We start from the raw sequence: 19,621 nt of genomic DNA on the forward strand, positions 1-19,621 counted from the left end.
GAAATTAATATGAAGGACGGAAATGACTTTGTGGTTTTTAGATGCCGTGAGATTATCCTTTGACAAAGGTCGAAGACGACCGAAACGCGCCAGGAAAAGGCAAGAAATAAAATAATTGTATCAACAATCACTGTTAGGAGTGCGGCTCAATTTCCTTTTGAGGAGGGATTTCGGTTAATATTTAACGGCGTGGTTCAGCCGTAGAAGAACGCACCGCCAGTGAGAGTGATGAAGCAAAGCTTCGCATATTTTGCGGCTTGCCGAAATCAAGAACCTCGTTTATGTGTAATAAGGTAACAAAAGTGTATGTTTTACTAACATTTATTTTGTTTAGGCAAAGTTCCCGAAGCTTGCCTATGTGTATTTCTAATGAATTAATCCGTGTCCCTAAAAATGGCTGCCGCTTGTATTTTAGTTACTGCGCATGCGTCAGCCACACTCACGTGTCCTGACGCGTCTGCAGAAGTGGAGGGAAAGTTATGCGCATGCGTAATTCATAGCTGTGCTTATCATGTGGTACTGCTCGTGCCACTGCTCTTGTATCTGTATCCATGTAGCTAACATTTAGATGCAATAAGTTTATTTCTTGATGATGAGTTAAAGTACAAACCCTGTGATGTGTTTTCATAATGACATTATTATGTATTAATTTGTTTTCGCTTACTTTTCATGTACCGCGGGAAATGGGGGTCTGAGTGAGAGGAGAGCCATATTGGAGGTCCCTTCTGCGCCTGTGCGACATTCGGCAGCACGAGGGACCTTGGCTGATGGAACATAGCCAGTTGGCAGTGATGGGCGAGATGCTCCTGAGAAAGTCACCTCTGCCCTGCGAGAACAGCGAATGTTGCTCCTCATATGATACAATGTTAAATTGTCATTGTGTTTCTGCACAGTTTCTCCTGGGAACCCCAAACCTGCTAGGCGGTACCCAAATATGTTAATGAAGGCTTCAAATCGTGTATTGTGATTGGTGTGTTACCCAAATCCTACCTTAGGACCAATCGAAATTGAGGGATTCTGACACTTTGCAACATTGGGGGGTGGTACACTGTCCCCAAACTGTATATCTACCCTGGGTTCACCTAGTGAACCGTCCGACTTGTCTGGTTTTAGCTGACCTGTCACTGACCCAACGCACTCAATAGGTGACTGAAGATACAGAGCGCTGCGAAGCACTCTGTCCGAATTTGACCATAGACTGAGGTTCTACTGAACCTTAAAGTGCTGGCAAGGCACTTAGCTGGGAGTTCGCTGACCCAATCGGGGTCTTGATCGATAGCTGCAGAGCGGGTGGAGCGCAGGCGTTGCTTCCGAACTGTGGGTTCCGGTCCTGTCCTGAAGAGGGTCCTGTCCTGAGGGTTTGCTGTCCTGTCCTGAGGGTCCTGTCCTGATTCCTATTCCGAGGGTATCCTGTCCTGTCCTGGGTGTCCATTCTGCACCTGCTGTCCTTTGAGGGGTATCCTTCCTTGAGGGTTTCCTGTCCTTAACTGACCCGTGGCCAGGGTTTGGTTTCCACACCTTTCTAGGTAAATATTGCTCTGAACCTCTTGAAATTCTTGCACCTTCTGAATTTCTAACTTTTGCTTTAATAAAGTTCAACATTGCATATGTGATATTTTCCATGCCTTTCTGCAACTATTGAAAGTCATTTATATTTTTCCATAAGTTTATTCCTATGTCTTCTCATTTGTTAGAAATTATATTTTGCATAGCAGTGTGTCATTTCCTGATATGGTCTAGAACTTCGTTGCCTAGATTGTTCAAAGGCCCCTTCACCTTAAGTGAAGCGTGTTATTCATTATAAGCTCTCCTATAGTCACTCACACTTAGGCTATCCCTGTTTAGATAATACTGACTTGCATAGTATCTTTCCTCATTACATTTTATTAGTACTTTGATGATTACTCTGTCATTATTTCTTTATGCTTATGTGATTTACGTTATCTTGGTTATTGATTGCCTTGTTTTATTGTACCTCATGCAAGAAAATAATGAACTTTAGATAAACATTTTAAAACTTCCAGTTGTCCGTGGTCATTTAAACAGTATTTGAATGTGATTGGTTGGGTTTGTATTTTGCTGCCTTTCCTTTACAGCTAGCTCCCTGATTCATTGTGGTCATTAGGCACCCGCATCGGTGGATGGTAAGTCGGGTGCACCGAAAATTGGTAGCAGGGAACACACACACACCAACTTGATAGAGCTCGTGAAGTCACCTGATCGATGTATATGGTGATTTGAAAAGTATATGGGCCCTGAAGCCGGAAACGGCGAAAACTATTGGTCGGGTGGCCTCGCGCGCTCTATCAGTTTTCTGGTAGCTAGAGGATGGTTAGGGACTAGTTGAGAGTAAGGCAGGGATTAGTTGGACTAGTTAAGTCGGAAGCTGCTATTACATTAATGCTGCTATAAGAGCGGCTGTTCTGAGGGAACTGATCACTCTCTTGTGAATACGCTGCTGAAATTCATGAATTTTTGTATTGTCATTATTCTTGTTCTTATATTGTTATATGTACTAATCCATGCATTTGTAAATCGAATCGTTAAGTGTTGTCCGAACTCCCCGGGGAATTGAAAGGGCAAGTGGTGAATAGAATCCATTGTCCTGAGGTCACAGGTTCGAGGAAAGTTAGGTGCAGGTTAGGATAACCGGGAAGCACTAACTAGGGTTTTCTGAATACATGTGTGAATAAATGACAGTAACGGGGTTCATTGGCAAAATTCCCATAGTGGCGTAACCTAGTAAGGGTCACATCGGAAGAGTAGCAGGTTCCTCGGAGCTAGCGTGAAAGCAGAGGGGTCCGCTGAGAAACCTTAAACTCGGAATATATCCCGGAAAGAAGTGGATGAGTTTAGGGGAATAACAGGTTCACCGATGCTAGAGTGAAGGGTAGGCGGAAGAGATCTGCCCGCAGCGCGTGAAAAGTAAATGGAAGTAGTTTACTTGCAGTAAAAGAATTCTTTCTCTGTCTAGACACTTGAGCACTGTGGCGAATGTGTATTTGTTGTAAAATAACCAAGCACTGAGCACTTTAAAAGAAAGAAAGTTTCCGTTACCTTGTGAAGGGAGGGAGTCAGTCGCGAAGCGTCTCTGACGTCACTCTGTGCCGCGCTGGGATTGGTAGAAGCAGCGGGCGGGTAGCGGAGCTGAAATTGTAAAGGAGGGGTGAGCGCCGGAGCGTGGGAACTGTCTCACGAAGGGGCCGCGCACCCATTGGCGGAGCTTATTTTGTGTCGCGCACCCATTGGTTGCACGAATTTTCTGAAGCGCGTTCTGATTGGAGGTAGTTTGTAAACAAAGTTAGCGCAGAAGTCGTATGTGGCACTCGCGGACTACAGAGACTCGACCTGATCCAAGGCATTTAGGGTTTGAAAGGGATCAGTGGAAGGCTAACAGATACGATATTATGTACGGAACCAAGAGAAAAATGTCCCTTGTAAGTAAGGTGAAAAATTATTTTAAAACGGACAAACCGATTAAATCTAGAGAAGGTGTTCTTGTCCCAGCACCCAATACTCCCGCCTCATTCATGATGTTTGACCGAGGGTACAATACCTGTGTGTGGTTGGAGAATTGGGTGAAATACACAAAAGATGACGGAGTATTGGCTTTTCCGTTAGATGGTACTTTCAATGGTAGGATCTTATTTAATTTAAGAACCCGAAAGAATGAACTGCATCCCAGACCGAGACTAACGCAGTATGAGGCATTAGAGGAATGGGAGATTGAGGCTTTTGAAAGAGAAAGACCCCGAATGGACAAGGGTTTGACCAAGTGGTACCCCAGGCAGAAACAGGAGTCCAGGGATAAAAGGATGAAACAGTGGAGACAGAGCATGATTGTTGAGGGTCTGTTTCCCATGATGCCGGCATGTCATAACATTGGAGCGGGTGAGAAAAGTACTGAAAAATGTAAGCATTGGGGGGCCCTGGGGGAATCAGATGATGAATTGCTAGATGACATCTGTACCAGGAGTCCGCCACCTTACAATGAGGGAACCCGACCTTCCAGTGTAGGAGATGTTCCCCGACGCCACTTCCTAAAGGAAGAAGACAGGTCCCTGGGACTGGGAGGGGGTGGTCAAGTATTGCCCTATCCTGAAAAACCCGAACCGACGGAAACAAGGGATATATATCCCAAAGTGCCCGCAAGCCAGGAAGAAAAATATTCACGTACGAAAATCTTTTTTCCCAGACCATTGTATGAAAGCGAAGAGAAACCATCGAATTCAGGACTGCCTTTTGTTCAACCTCCATATGGGGAAGAGCGCAGGTCCTTTAATACTGGAACTTTATTCCCGAAACCAAATTATGGGGGAGGACCAAGTGAAACGCATCCTACTGCCCCGAGTTTTACTCCTCCGTTGACCCCACAGATATTACATGACACAACTTTAAGAAGGGTACTAGTGGAAAAGGAGCAAGAGGCTCTAGCTAGACAAAGGACAGAAATAATTCAGAAAATTTCCCAGTTAAATACCAGTCCTGAGGCATTGACTATTCCAGTAACTATTGGACCGGTGGTCCCGTTATACGGAAATGGTCAGGGAAATCCGATTACTCCAGTTATGACCCCAGTCATGGCAACCCCGAGACAGGAACCGATCATCATAGATGATCAGTCCAGTGAGTGCGAGTCTGAAGTTGCGTTCTTGGAATTACCAAACAAACAGACTGGAAAGGGAATACAGCAGAGGCATAACCCTTTTAATACAAAAGAAATTAAATTAGAGACAGCAACAGGTACTAGGAATGTCTCTCTGGTAACTCCGGATGAAATTGAGAGTTGGAGTCGTGAATTAGAGAAGCAGACTCCGCAAACAAAACCTTTAGACCTCTACAAGCTGAGGGTCGAAATAGAAGAATTAATGGCAGGAAATGTGGGGTTGGATCGATTGAATACCTACTCTGAAGAAGAATTGTCGTTCATATGTAAAAGCTTTACAAGGAACACCAGAGTGCTCCACGAAAAACTGACCGAAACAGCAGTTAGTATGGGGGTAGATATCTCAAAATCCAAGCCCTTACAGAAACCGTACAGAGCAGACTTCTCAGACAAAGATATAGAACACCTGAATGTGGCAGGGAAGAAGTTGCAGATTAAAGAATTAATGGGGGTACTGCAGAAATGGGGAGATGTGGAAAAATGGAGAAGCAGGTGGGCGAAAAAGAGGGAAGAGGTTCGCTCCCGACAAGTGACTCCCGAGTTTGCTTTAAGAGAGGTAGAAAAACCTGAGCAGTTATGCCCCATGCGCGAAGTTCCAGGAGGGAAATATGTGCATGTCCCCTGGTCTAGGCAGGATATTGTGTCCTTCACGAACGATTTTCCAAAATTACGAGAGAAACCAGTTGACTGGTACAGGCAAGTGGAGAGGTTCGTGAAGGTACAGAAATGTCTGTGGAAAGACCTGGATGGGTTTTTCGACATTGTGGTACCAGTAGATTTATGGACCCAGTGTAAAATAGCCATAGACTGGCCCAGTGAGGAGTATCCCAGAAACAAGGAAACTGGGGAGCCATCGAAGGATGTCATGCGAAAATATGAGCAGGTAATTCAGCACTTGAAAGAAAAGGTGCCCGCAAAAGAAACTGATTGGACAAAAATAGATAGAACAACACAAGAAAGGGACGAGACAGTGCACTCCTTCTATGAGAGGTTATTGCAGGTATTTAAAACATACAGTGGTATTGATAACATCGACCTGAAGGATATGACACACTTTATTTACAGGTTTGTAAATGGTTTAAGACCTGAAATTTGTCAGTGGATAAAAGATAATAAAATCTGTTGGCATACTAAGAAAATGGATGAGGTCCTGCGGTACGCTAAGTACTGCGAGGACGAGATGGCAGAAAAGAAAAAGGCCCTCAAGGAAAAGGTGATGTGGGCTCAGGTGAAGCTCGCAGAACAGCAGGAAAAACAATTGAGTAACATGGTTAAAAATGCTGAGAACAAAGGTCCTGGGGGAGGGGGTGGAGGAAAGCCCCGGCCCAAATTTAGCAGGGAAGAGGCTATGAAGAAATTTCCCTGCCATCAGTGCGGCGAAATTGGACACTGGCGAAACGAGTGTCCCCAATTAGTAGATATTAATGAAAAAACTCCTGATTTAACTCCACAGACGCAGAAAGAAAGACCAAGAAAGACTCAACCCCAGGTAAAAACAGTTCAGGTGCCTCGAGCACCCAAGCAGGTATACAGGGGAAGACAGGCAGAAAATGAAGAGATAGAGGTTTGGGAAAGCGGGGAGAACAGAAATACAGCAACTTCGCAGTATCTGCTGAATGATACCTTCCTTTGTAATGATCAGGACTGACGGGGCCTGAGAGGGGAGGACGAGGAGTGCGTACTTGGCGCTTCCTTGCCGGTAGACCAGTCTGGACCATATATTGAAGGAAAGGTTGACGGAAATGATGTCACCTTTCTGTTGGACACTGGCGCTACCCGTTCTACTGTAAGAACAGTGGACGTTCCAAACCTACCCCTCTCGGGAGAAAATATCCAAGTAGTGGGTGTATCTAATCAATTGATTAGTACTCCTGTTACCGAACCAATGGAGATTTCAATTGGAAATTTTAAACAGATGCATAGATTTGTCGTCTGTGACACCAGTCCAGTGAATCTACTGGGTCGTGATTTGCTGTGCAAAATGAACTGTACCATCTTTTGCACACCAAAAGGTGTTGAAATACAGACCCCAGATGAAGATGGCATTTATAAATTATTGTTGCTTAGACCTGACTCAGAAATTAAAAGATTGACCCTGCAGGACTTGCCCCAAGAACTACAGGAAGCCGTAAAGCCAGAGGTGTGGGATTTCACTGGAAAGGATGTGGGGTTGATGAAAGATGTGGACCCCATACAGATAGCCATCAAGGACAATGCAGTATATCCTAACACTAGGCCCTACCGAATGAATGCTGAAGTGAAAGCAGGTGTCACTTTGGAAATACAAAAATTATTAGAAGGAGACATCATACAGGAAGTGATGAGCAGCCCATGCAACTCACCGATTATGGGCATCAAAAAGCCTAGTGGCAAGTATAGGGTAGTGCAGGACCTGAGAAAGGTTAACAAAATTGTAGTTCCTTGCTGCCCTATTGTCCCGAACCCTGCAGTGATATTGTACCAGATTCCTTGGGATGCTGAGTGGTTCACTGTGATTGATTTATGTCATGCATTCTTTTCGATACCCCTGCACCCCGACAGCAAATTTCTTTTCTCATTTGCCTTCGAGGGTCACGTGTATTGTTGGAATCGGGTCCCTCAAGGGTATACAGAGAGCCCCTCTATCTTTAATCAGATCTTGAAAAAATGTCTAGAGACTTTGATCTTACCTGGGAACTCTGTGTTAGTACAGTACATAGACGACCTTCTACTGGCGTCTAAAAGTCACAGGGACTGTGTAGTTGACACCATTGCCCTCTTAAATCATCTGTGTGAGAAAGGGCATAAAGTAGCCCCTGACAAACTACAGTTCTGTGCGAAATCTGTAAAATATCTGGGACATCAAATAGAAAAGGGTGTCAGAAAAGTCACATCAGAAAGAGTGAGAATAATTCAAAAAATGCAGTTGCCCCGCACTCAAAAAGATGTCAGAATGTTCCTGGGTGTATTAGGGTACTGCAGGCAGTGGATTCTGGGATTTGCAGCCTTAGCCAGGCCCTTGATCAAAATGACCACGAGAGGAATGCCAGATGTTGTACAGTGGGACGATGAAAGTCTAATGGCTTTCACAAGATTGAAGAACTGTCTGTGTACAGCCCCTGCGTTGGGAATGCCAGATTATTCCAAAGAGTTTGCCCTTTTCTGTGACACTCGCGATAATTGCGCATTGTCTGTCCTGACTCAAGAACATGGCACGACCAGAAGGCCGTTGGCTTATTTCTCTGCCACATTGGACCCAGTAGCTGCTGGGTTACCAGGCTGTCTGAAAGCGGTAGCTGCTACCTGTGCAAGTCTGGAACAGAGTGAGTCCATTGTCATGGGACATCCTGTGACCGTGTATGTTTCACATGGAGTGGTAATTCTATTGACCAGAACTAAAACACAGTATCTCACCCCTAGTCGGCTGACTAAATACGAGAGGATTCTTGTGGGTGCAGCAAATGTGAGCATTGTTAGGTGCGGTATTCTGAACCCTGCCACCTTACTCCCCGACCCATTTGAAATAGAAGGTGGGGATGATGATGAACATGATTGTATTGACCTGACAGAGTTCAGTACTAAGCCACGCCCAGACATAAAAGAAGTACCATTGCCTGAGCATGATAAAGAACTATTCGTGGATGGTTCCTGTCTAAGACATGAATTAGGAGGCTTGAGTGCTGCTTATGCAGTAGTGTCTTTCACAAAAATTGAACAAGCAGGTTACCTATATAACATCAAGTCTGCACAAGTAGCCGAATTGATAGCCATGATAAAGGCTTGCAAAATTGGGAAGGACTTACGCATAACAGTGTATACTGACAGTCAGTACTGTTATGGCGTTGTGCATGACTTTGGCCAATTATGGCTACAGAGGGAATTCATGACTTCCTCAGGTACTCCCATTCGGAATGCAAAAGTTGTTCATGACCTTTTAGAGGCCATCCAGTTGCCCAAAGAACTGGCAGTGGTAAAATGTACTGCTCATCAAAGGAGCATGGACAGAGTATCACTGGGAAACGATTATGCTGATCGAGTGGCTCAATGGTGTGCCAAAGATCGGTATATTGTAAATCCAAAACGAGGGGGGCCAGGAACCAGCTGCCAGCTTCAGGTGTTTGAGGAAGTGCCTACATGGGATGAGGTGAGAGAGTGGCAGGAGTCGGCTCCTTGGCAAGAAAGAGAGAAATGGAAGGAGGATGGGTGTAGACCGAGACGTGTGGATGGTGTCATCTTGGGCCCAACTGGTATGCCTGTGTTACCCCGACACTTGCTTGGCACAATGGCTAGATTAATACATGAAGGATCACACATTGGTAGGGATGCCATGATTCTGGTATTTCAACAGACTTGGTACAGTAAAAAGTTCAGGAAGGTAGCAGAGTCCCTTTGCCAGAGGTGCCTGTCATGTCAACAGATGAACCCAGGCAAGAGGACAATGGTTGAACTGAGCAAGATTGGGAGATCAGGGGGTCCCTTTATAAGGATACAGGTTGATTTCATCACCATGCCCCGTTGTGAAGGGAAACGATATGTCCTTGTCATTGTTTGCGTATTTTCAAAATGGGTAGAAGCTTACCCTACTCCTCAAAGTGACGCACTGACAGTAGCGAAGTGTTTACTAAAAGAACTGATACCTAGGTTCGGAATACCATGCATTATTGAATCAGATAAGGGTGGACATTTCCAGAATGACATACTGGCTGAACTCTGTAAGGCCTTTGGAATAAGGCAGAAACTCCATTGTGCATACCACCCAGAGGCTTCTGGAATAGTGGAACAAGTAAATGGAACTATCAAAAACAGACTAGCAAAGCTGACAGATGCTACTGGCATGACCTGGGTGAAGGCCCTACCCCTGGTCCTGATGGGACTGAGAAGTGTTCCAGACCGCAAGACAGGCCTAAGTCCCCATGAAATCATTATGGGAAGAGTGATGAGACAAGCATGGGTGCCAGGAAGCAAACTGTTGAGTATTACTGATGATTTGGTGCTTGAATACTGCAGAAGATTGGGTGACCAAGTGCGTTCTATCTCTCGCCAGATTGGAGACGACGGCATCCTCAATCCAACGACTCCTCTCCACAGCTTGGTTCCAGGAGATTGGGTCAAAATAAAGAAGCACACTCGATCAAGCTGTCTGGCACCAAGGTGGGGAAAGAAACGCCAAGTAATCCTGGTGACAACCACTGCAGTGAAGGTCGCAGGTGTTCCTCAGTGGATCCACGCTGGACACACCCAGAAGGTATTGCCAGACAGAGGATTGGAAGAAGAAGGGCAACCAGCAGAGGACCCTGAAGGAGCCAGACCAGAAGCAACTGACAACGAGCAGCCCAGCACCAGTCAGGTTGCAGGAACAGCAGACGTTGGCCCAGGAGTAGTTGACTACGAACTGCCAAGAATCCAGCCTGCTGAAGAGGTCCAGGAAACTGAGCCAGGAGTAGCTGAAGACGAGCTGCCAAGCATATGGCCAGAAGAATGGATACCGATGATTGATCTGACCGAAGATCCTATCAGAACAAGAGAACGACTTAGTGAAGGTAGAGAGTGGACTAGTCAGGAAAAGCAAGGCACAGGCGAAGAACCTCAGCCGCTTGAGATTCAAATCAAAACTGAGGAAGGAGAAGGTCAGACAGGGACCGAGCAGATATTCGATACACCACCGCGAACACCTGATGCAGATAAGGGAGAGATTAGAAATAGAGTGATAGTTCGAGCAGAAGAAAATCAAGAGATCGAAGTGCTTGAACAGGATCAGAGAGGGTTAGGAGAACGGGTTCAGGAAACAGAAACAGAAATAAAGACAATCGAAAGCCAAAAACAAAATATTCCTGAACAAGGCCAGATTAGCAACCAGGCAGAAGAATTTGATGCTAGCCCTGGAACTAGCCAGATAAGGGAAGTAGGAGAAGAAAGTGGAGAAGAATTACCACAAGATAGAGAGAACAAGAAAATAAGAAAAGAAAGTGAAGTCCAAGTACCGACTAAGAGACTAAAGAAAAGAAACAACCTTGAGCCTAGGTTTGTAAAAAGATTGAGACTTAGGATAAAGACAGTGGAAGAAAAACGTGCAGAGGCAAGAAGAAGTGCTCGGATAGCAGAGCAAGAAGAAGACTCTTCCAAAAGAAGGAGTGAGCGAATAAAAAGACAAAACAAAAAGTACAAATCTCCTGAATGGACACTGGTTTTGGAGGAACTTGAAGATCTTGATATAACTGACGTGAGCGACGGGGAGCCTGTCCCAGAGTACTCAGCTGAAGAGGAAGACGAACCACCGTGAATTTGCACAAAGTAAGCTAAGTGTGTAAAGCCAAAAAGAGGGGTTCGAGAGACTCCTTCAGAGCCCAAAATGTCTGATTCAACAGTGAATGGTAGACCTAGTTGCAGCCGTTTCAAAACGTGTTGCAAGGTGTGTATATGTAGTGTAGTAGTACTGATAGTTATCTGGATAGGATTAACAATTTTCATTCCCTTTGCTGTAAGTAAAGATACTAACATTGTCCCTACTGAAGTTGTAAATACTGACAATGAGGAGCTAACAACACAGAGTGTAGAAAGACATGAGAGAGCATTGAGACAAACTAAACGAGACTTAGAAGCATCAGATGAGGGAGGACTACATTACCATGGAATGAAGAACAGGACACATTTAAATGTTTTCGCAAATTTGTTAATACACTATGTAGAGACTATGGAAATTGAAGATTGCTATGTCTGCATGAAGCTACCTACTTCGGTGGCTGAAGGCGTGACATACCATCATCTGCCATTGACATATGGAATTTCCTGTAGCATTTTAGCTAGTTTATTTTACAAAAGGGGACCGTTACAGTATTATTACTCTAACAATGACGTGATTTTTTCTGAACTTCCTATACGTGGGAACTTGAATCCTGTACATACCAAAACTGACACCATAAGATATATGGGAGACTACTTTCTGACTATAGGTAACATTGACATAGCAGACGCACACAGAGATAACTTGACTTGTTCTTTGCGTGAGCAGGAAAAGATGTTCCTGAACATGGCAGAGAAAAGGAGAATTAAAATTCAGAAGAAGGCTAATGACGAAAGTCAGAAAAAGCCAAAGTGGGCAGAAAACATGGAAGGCACCTCATCTGGTGGAGCGGGTCCTGCTCTGTTGCTGGATTTTGAAAAGAAAGGCAAGCTATGTCTTCACCGCGAGAAGACTAGCTATTATAATAATGTTTTCATTGGTTCCAGTGAATGCGAACATAATTACAAGGTAATTGGAGGTTGGGGTTTCAAAAATGGGTCAGAGCCTGTGTTTCCTGGAATTTATTACATTTGTGGGGACAAGGCTTATTTCAAATTGCCGGATCACTGGTATGGAAGCTGCTACTTTGGCATTGTTTTCCCGAAAATATACCATGTGAATGGAAAAGCTGGAAGCAATGAAGTTACTAATGGCTTAGTGCGTAGTAAAAGAGAGAGTATAGGTGAAATTATGGGTAGTATTTTCAGTGCACTGATACCTGGAGTGGGAGTGGTTCTGAATACTCACAGAATTTGCAAATTGTCTACTATAGTAGATGTGCTGTCTACTGAAACAGCTCATGGATTTCTGCTGGTCAATACCGAAATGGTTGCGATCAGATCAATGGTTTTACAAAATCGACTTGCTCTTGACACCTTATTAGCGAAAGAGGGCGGAGTCTGCCGGATGTTGAAGGCGCAACATTGTTGCACTTATATTCCGGATAAAAGTGTGCAGATCAAAAGATATGTGAAAAACCTTACTAATTTGGCAAAGGAACTCAAACCACTCGAGGTTGATAGTGCCTGGAAGAGACTGGTAGATGGTCTCTCAAATGTAGGTCATTGGCTTGCTAGCATAGGTAAAAGCTTATTATTCAAAATTCTGATGCCAATTGGTATTATAGGTCTTATTATACTTTCCATTTTCTTATGCTGTAAATACCGCAAGCGCACCAAAAAGCACGAGGTAAATGCAAGAGGAGTGAAACGAAGTGTGGATGAGATTGAATTAGAGGAAGTGAATGATCAGATATACAAAAAGGTGAAGACTTCTCACCCTGCTAAAACTGAAAGAGAAAAGTTAGAACGGTTGCTGGAAGAAATAGAACTTTATAAAGTGTGAAAGAAAGTTGGCATCTGGTTCCATTATAATTTGTGATGATAGTAGATATCATCAAAGAGGGGATTGATGAAGCAAAGCTTCGCATATTTTGCGGCTTGCCGAAATCAAGAACCTCGTTTATGTGTAATAAGGTAACAAAAGTGTATATTTTACTAACATTTATTTTGTTTAGGCAAAGTTCCCGAAGCTTGCCTATGTGTATTTCTAATGAATTAATCCGTGTCCCTAAAAATGGCTGCCGCTTGTATTTTAGTTACTGCGCATGCGTCAGCCACACTCACGTGTCCTGACGCGTCTGCAGAAGTGGAGGGAAAGTTATGCGCATGCGTAATTCATAGATGCCGTGAGATTATCCTTTGACAAAGGTCGAAGACGACCGAAACGCGCCAGGAAAAGGCAAGAAATAAAATAATTGTAATCAACAATCACTGTTAGGAGTGCGGCTCAATTTCCTTTTGAGGAGGGATTTCGTTTAATATTTAACGGCGTGGTTCAGCCGTAGAAGAACGCACCGCCAGTGAGAGCGCCGTTACTGCCCGAACATGAACCATTTTGTTGAAGGTGAAAACGCCAAAGGACAGTTTGTGCGCCGCCGGAGACTGGCTCCGGAATGGTCTCCTCTGCATTTGTTTAAAGTGAATTTGCGATGGAGCAAACAGTGAATACAAACAAACTTTAATATTTACAATAAAAGAGGCATCACCCACCGGAGGGTTGAATTGCAAACTAAAAGTCCCAAGAATCATTGCGGGGACCTACTATAGGTGGCCCACCAGGGGGCTGAAATTAATATGAAGGACGGAAATGACTTTGTGGTTTTTAGATGCCGTGAGATTATCCTTTGACAAAGGTCGAAGACGAACGAAACGCGCCAGGAAAAGGCAAGAAATAAAATAATTGTATCAACAATCACTGTTAGGAGTGCGGCTCAATTTCCTTTTGAGGAGGGATTTCGGTTAATATTTAACGGCGTGGTTCAGCCGTAGAAGAACGCACCGCCAGTGAGAGTGATGAAGCAAAGCTTCGCATATTTTGCGGCTTGCCGAAATCAAGAACCTCGTTTATGTGTAATAAGGTAACAAAAGTGTATGTTTTACTAACATTTATTTTGTTTAGGCAAAGTTCCCGAAGCTTGCCTATGTGTATTTCTAATGAATTAATCCGTGTCCCTAAAAATGGCTGCCGCTTGTATTTTAGTTACTGCGCATGCGTCAGCCACACTCACGTGTCCTGACGCGTCTGCAGAAGTGGAGGGAAAGTTATGCGCATGCGTAATTCATAGCTGTGCTTATCATGTGGTACTGCTCGTGCCACTGCTCTTGTATCTGTATCCATGTAGCTAACATTTAGATGCAATAAGTTTATTTCTTGATGATGAGTTAAAGTACAAACCCTGTGATGTGTTTTCATAATGACATTATTATGTATTAATTTGTTTTCGCTTACTTTTCATGTACCGCGGGAAATGGGGGTCTGAGTGAGAGGAGAGCCATATTGGAGGTCCCTTCTGCGCCTGTGCGACATTCGGCAGCACGAGGGACCTTGGCTGATGGAACATAGCCAGTTGGCAGTGATGGGCGAGATGCTCCTGAGAAAGTCACCTCTGCCCTGCGAGAACAGCGAATGTTGCTCCTCATATGATACAATGTTAAATTGTCATTGTGTTTCTGCACAGTTTCTCCTGGGAACCCCAAACCTGCTAGGCGGTACCCAAATATGTTAATGAAGGCTTCAAATCGTGTATTGTGATTGGTGTGTTACCCAAATCCTACCTTAGGACCAATCGAAATTGAGGGATTCTGACACTTTGCAACATTGGGGGGTGGTACACTGTCCCCAAACTGTATATCTACCCTGGGTTCACCTAGTGAACCGTCCGACTTGTCTGGTTTTAGCTGACCTGTCACTGACCCAACGCACTCAATAGGTGACTGAAGATACAGAGCGCTGCGAAGCACTCTGTCCGAATTTGACCATAGACTGAGGTTCTACTGAACCTTAAAGTGCTGGCAAGGCACTTAGCTGGGAGTTCGCTGACCCAATCGGGGTCTTGATCGATAGCTGCAGAGCGGGTGGAGCGCAGGCGTTGCTTCCGAACTGTGGGTTCCGGTCCTGTCCTGAAGAGGGTCCTGTCCTGAGGGTTTGCTGTCCTGTCCTGAGGGTCCTGTCCTGATTCCTATTCCGAGGGTATCCTGTCCTGTCCTGGGTGTCCATTCTGCACCTGCTGTCCTTTGAGGGGTATCCTTCCTTGAGGGTTTCCTGTCCTTAACTGACCCGTGGCCAGGGTTTGGTTTCCACACCTTTCTAGGTAAATATTGCTCTGAACCTCTTGAAATTCTTGCACCTTCTGAATTTCTAACTTTTGCTTTAATAAAGTTCAACATTGCATATGTGATATTTTCCATGCCTTTCTGCAACTATTGAAAGTCATTTATATTTTTCCATAAGTTTATTCCTATGTCTTCTCATTTGTTAGAAATTATATTTTGCATAGCAGTGTGTCATTTCCTGATATGGTCTAGAACTTCGTTGCCTAGATTGTTCAAAGGCCCCTTCACCTTAAGTGAAGCGTGTTATTCATTATAAGCTCTCCTATAGTCACTCACACTTAGGCTATCCCTGTTTAGATAATACTGACTTGCATAGTATCTTTCCTCATTACATTTTATTAGTACTTTGATGATTACTCTGTCATTATTTCTTTATGCTTATGTGATTTACGTTATCTTGGTTATTGATTGCCTTGTTTTATTGTACCTCATGCAAGAAAATAATGAACTTTAGATAAACATTTTAAAACTTCCAGTTGTCCGTGGTCATTTAAACAGTATTTGAATGTGATTGGTTGGGTTTGTATTTTGCTGCCTTTCCTTTACAGCTAGCTCCCTGATTCATTGTGGTCATTAGGCACCCGCATCGGTGGATGGTAAGTCGGGTGCACCGAAAATTGGTAGCAGGGAACACACACACACCAACTTGATAGAGCTCGTGAAGTCACCTGATCGATGTATATGGTGATTTGAAAAGTATATGGGCCCTGAAGCCGGAAACGGCGAAAACTATTGGTCGGGTGGCCTCGCGCGCTCTATCAAGAGCGCCGTTACTGCCCGAACATGAACCATTTTGTTGAAGGTGAAAACGCCAAAGGACAGTTTGTGCGCCGCCGGAGACTGGCTCCGGAATGGTCTCCTCTGCATTTGTTTAAAGTGAATTTGCGATGGAGCAAACAGTGAATACAAACAAACTTTAATATTTACAATAAAAGAGGCATCACCCACCGGAGGGTTGAATTGCAAACTACAAGTCCCAAGAATCATTGCGAGGACCTACTATAGGTGGCCCACCAGGGGGCTGAAATTAATATGAAGGACGGAAATGACTTTGTGGTTTTTAGATGCTGTGAGATTATCCTTTGACAAAGGTCGAAGACGACCGAAACTCGTCAGGAAAAGGCAAGAAATAAAATAATTGTATCAACAATCACTGTTGGGAGTGCGGCTCAATTTCCTTTTGAGGAGGGATTTCGGTTAATATTTAACGGCGTGGTTCAGCCGTAGAAGAACGCACCGCCAGTGAGAGCGCCGCTACTGCCCGAACATGAACCATTTTGTTGAAGGTGAAAACGCCAAAGGACAGTTTGTGCGCCGCCGGAGACTGGCTCCGGAATGGTCTCCTCTGCATTTTTTTAAAGTGAATTTGCGACGGAGCAAACAGTGAATACAAACAAACTTTAATATTTACAATAAAAGAGGCAACACCCACCGGAGTGTTGAATTGCAAACTACAAGTCCCAAGAATCATTGCGAGGACCTACTATAGGTGGCCCACCAGGGGGCTGAAATTAATATGAAGGACGGAAATGACTTTGTGGTTTTTAGATGCCGTGAGATTATCCTTTGACAAAGGTCAAAGACGACCGAAACGCACCAGGAAAAGGCAAGAAATAAAATAATTGTATCAACAATCACTGTTGGGAGTGCGGCTCAATTTCCTTTTGAGGAGGGATTTCGTTTAATATTTAACGGCGTGGTTCAGCCGTAGAAGAACGCACCGCCAGTGAGAGCGCCGTTACTGCCCGAACATGAACCATTTTGTTGAAGGTGAAAACGCCAAAGGACAGTTTGTGCGCCGCCGGAGACTGGCTCCAGAATGGTCTCCTCTGCATTTGTTTAAAGTGAATTTGCGATGGAGCAAACAGTGAATACAAACAAACTTTAATATTTACAATAAAAGAGGCATCACCCACCGGAGGGTTGAATTGCAAACTACAAGTCCCAAGAATCATTGCGAGGACCTACTATAGGTGGCCCACCAGGGGGCTGAAATTAATATGAAGGACGGAAATGACTTTGTGGTTTTTAGATGCCGTGAGATTATCCTTTGACAAAGGTCAAAGACGACCAAAACGCGTCAGGAAAAGGCAAGAAATAAAATAATTGTATCAACAATCACTGTTGGGAGTGCGGCTCAATTTCCTTTTGAGGAGGGATGTTGGTTAATATTTAACGGCGTGGTTCAGCCGTAGAAGAACGCTCCGCCAGTGAGAGCGCTGCTACTGCCCGAACATCAACCATTTTGTTGAAGGTGAAAACGCCAAAGGACAGTTTGTGCGCCGCCGGAGACTGGCTCCGGAATGGTCACCTCTGCATTTTTTGAAAGTGAATTTGCGACGTAGCAAACAGTGAATACAAACAAACTTTAATATTTACAATAAAAGTGGCAACACCCACCGGAGTGTTGAATTGCAAACTACAAGTCCCAAGAATCATTGCGGGGACCTACTATAGGTGGCCCACCAGGGGGCTGAAATTAATATGAAGGACGGAAATGACTTTGTGGTTTTTAGATGCCGTGAGATTATCCTTTGACAAAGGTCGAAGACTACCGAAACGCGCCAGGAAAAGGCAAGAAATAAAATAATTGTATCAACAATCACTGTTAGGAGTGCGGCTCAATTTCCTTTTGAGGAGGGATTTCGTTTAATATTTAACGGCGTGGTTCAGCCGTAGAAGAACGCACCGCCAGTGAGAGCGCCGTTACTGCCCGAACATGAACCATTTTGTTGAAGGTGAAAACGCCAAAGGACAGTTTGTGCGCCGCCGGAGACTGGCTCCGGAATGGTCTCCTCTGCATTTGTTTAAAGTGAATTTGCGATGGAGCAAACAGTGAATACAAACAAACTTTAATATTTACAATAAAAGAGGCATCACCCACCGGAGGGTTGAATTGCAAACTAAAAGTCCCAAGAATCATTGCGGGGACCTACTATAGGTGGCCCACCAGGGGGCTGAAATTAATATGAAGGACGGAAATGACTTTGTGGTTTTTAGATGCCGTGAGATTATCCTTTGACAAAGGTCGAAGACGACCGAAACGCGCCAGGAAAAGGCAAGAAATAAAATAATTGTATCAACAATCACTGTTAGGAGTGCGGCTCAATTTCCTTTTGAGGAGGGATTTCGGTTAATATTTAACGGCGTGGTTCAGCCGTAGAAGAACGCACCGCCAGTGAGAGCGCCGTTACTGCCCGAACATGAACCATTTTGTTGAAGGTGAAAACGCCAAAGGACAGTTTGTGCGCCGCCGGAGACTGGCTCCGGAATGGTCTCCTCTGCATTTGTTTAAAGTGAATTTGCGATGGAGCAAACAGTGAATACAAACAAACTTTAATATTTACAATAAAAGAGGCATCACCCACCGGAGGGTTGAATTGCAAACTACAAGTCCCAAGAATCATTGCGAGGACCTACTATAGGTGGCCCACCAGGGGGCTGAAATTAATATGAAGGACGGAAATGACTTTGTGGTTTTTAGATGCCGTGAGATTATCCTTTGACAAAGGTCGAAGACGACCGAAACGCGTCAGGAAAAGGCAAGAAATAAAATAATTGTATCAACAATCACTGTTGGGAGTGCGGCTCAATTTCCTTTTGAGGAGGGATGTTGGTTAATATTTAACGGCGTGGTTCAGCCGTAGAAGAACGCTCCGCCAGTGAGAGCACTGCTACTGCCCGAACATCAACCATTTTGTTGAAGGTGAAAACGCCAAAGGACAGTTTGTGCGCCGCCGGAGACTGGCTCCGGAATGGTCTCCTCTACATTTTTTGAAAGTGAATTTGCGACGGAGCAAACAGTGAATACAAACAAACTTTAATATTTACAATAAAAGAGGCATCACCCACCGGAGGGTTGAATTGCAAACTACAAGTCCCAAGAATCATTGCGAGGACCTACTATAGGTGGCCCACCAGGGGGCTGAAATTAATATGAAGGACGGAAATGACTTTGTGGTTTTTAGATGCCGTGAGATTATCCTTTGACAAAAGTCGAAGACGACCGAAACGCATCAGGAAAAGGCAAGAAATAAAATAATTGTATCAACAATCACTGTTGGGAGTGCTGTGGTAAATAAATAATTAATTACCGGTACTATTTTTGAATTACATTAACAATAACAGATAGCTCAATAAATAAGAGGCAGGATCCGATGTATCCGAGTTTAAACAGGCTTTATTCAGGCAAAAGGGAAGGGACTGGAACGGGACAGCCTGAAATAAATAGGAAGGAAGGAAGGCAGCTGCACCATTTCATTAACAGTGCAGTGTATATATAGTAAGACATTTCAAATACATTACATACAGTAGGCGTAACTTGTGACAAGCGTAAGATAAGAACACATGGGCGGAAACAGAAGGCGTGTACAGGGCGTGCACTGAGACATGTGATGAGAAACGTCATAGAAGTGTCATGAATGGGCGGAAACATGGAGGGGGCTACCTGAGAGCAGCTGGGACCTTTAACCTAGTGGTGCGCGCAAACGGGCAATGACGTGTTACTAGGGAGAACTGGGG

Source organism: Lissotriton helveticus, chromosome 10 (genome assembly GCF_964261635.1).
Source record: "Lissotriton helveticus chromosome 10, aLisHel1.1, whole genome shotgun sequence".
NCBI lineage: Eukaryota > Metazoa > Chordata > Amphibia > Caudata > Salamandridae > Lissotriton > Lissotriton helveticus.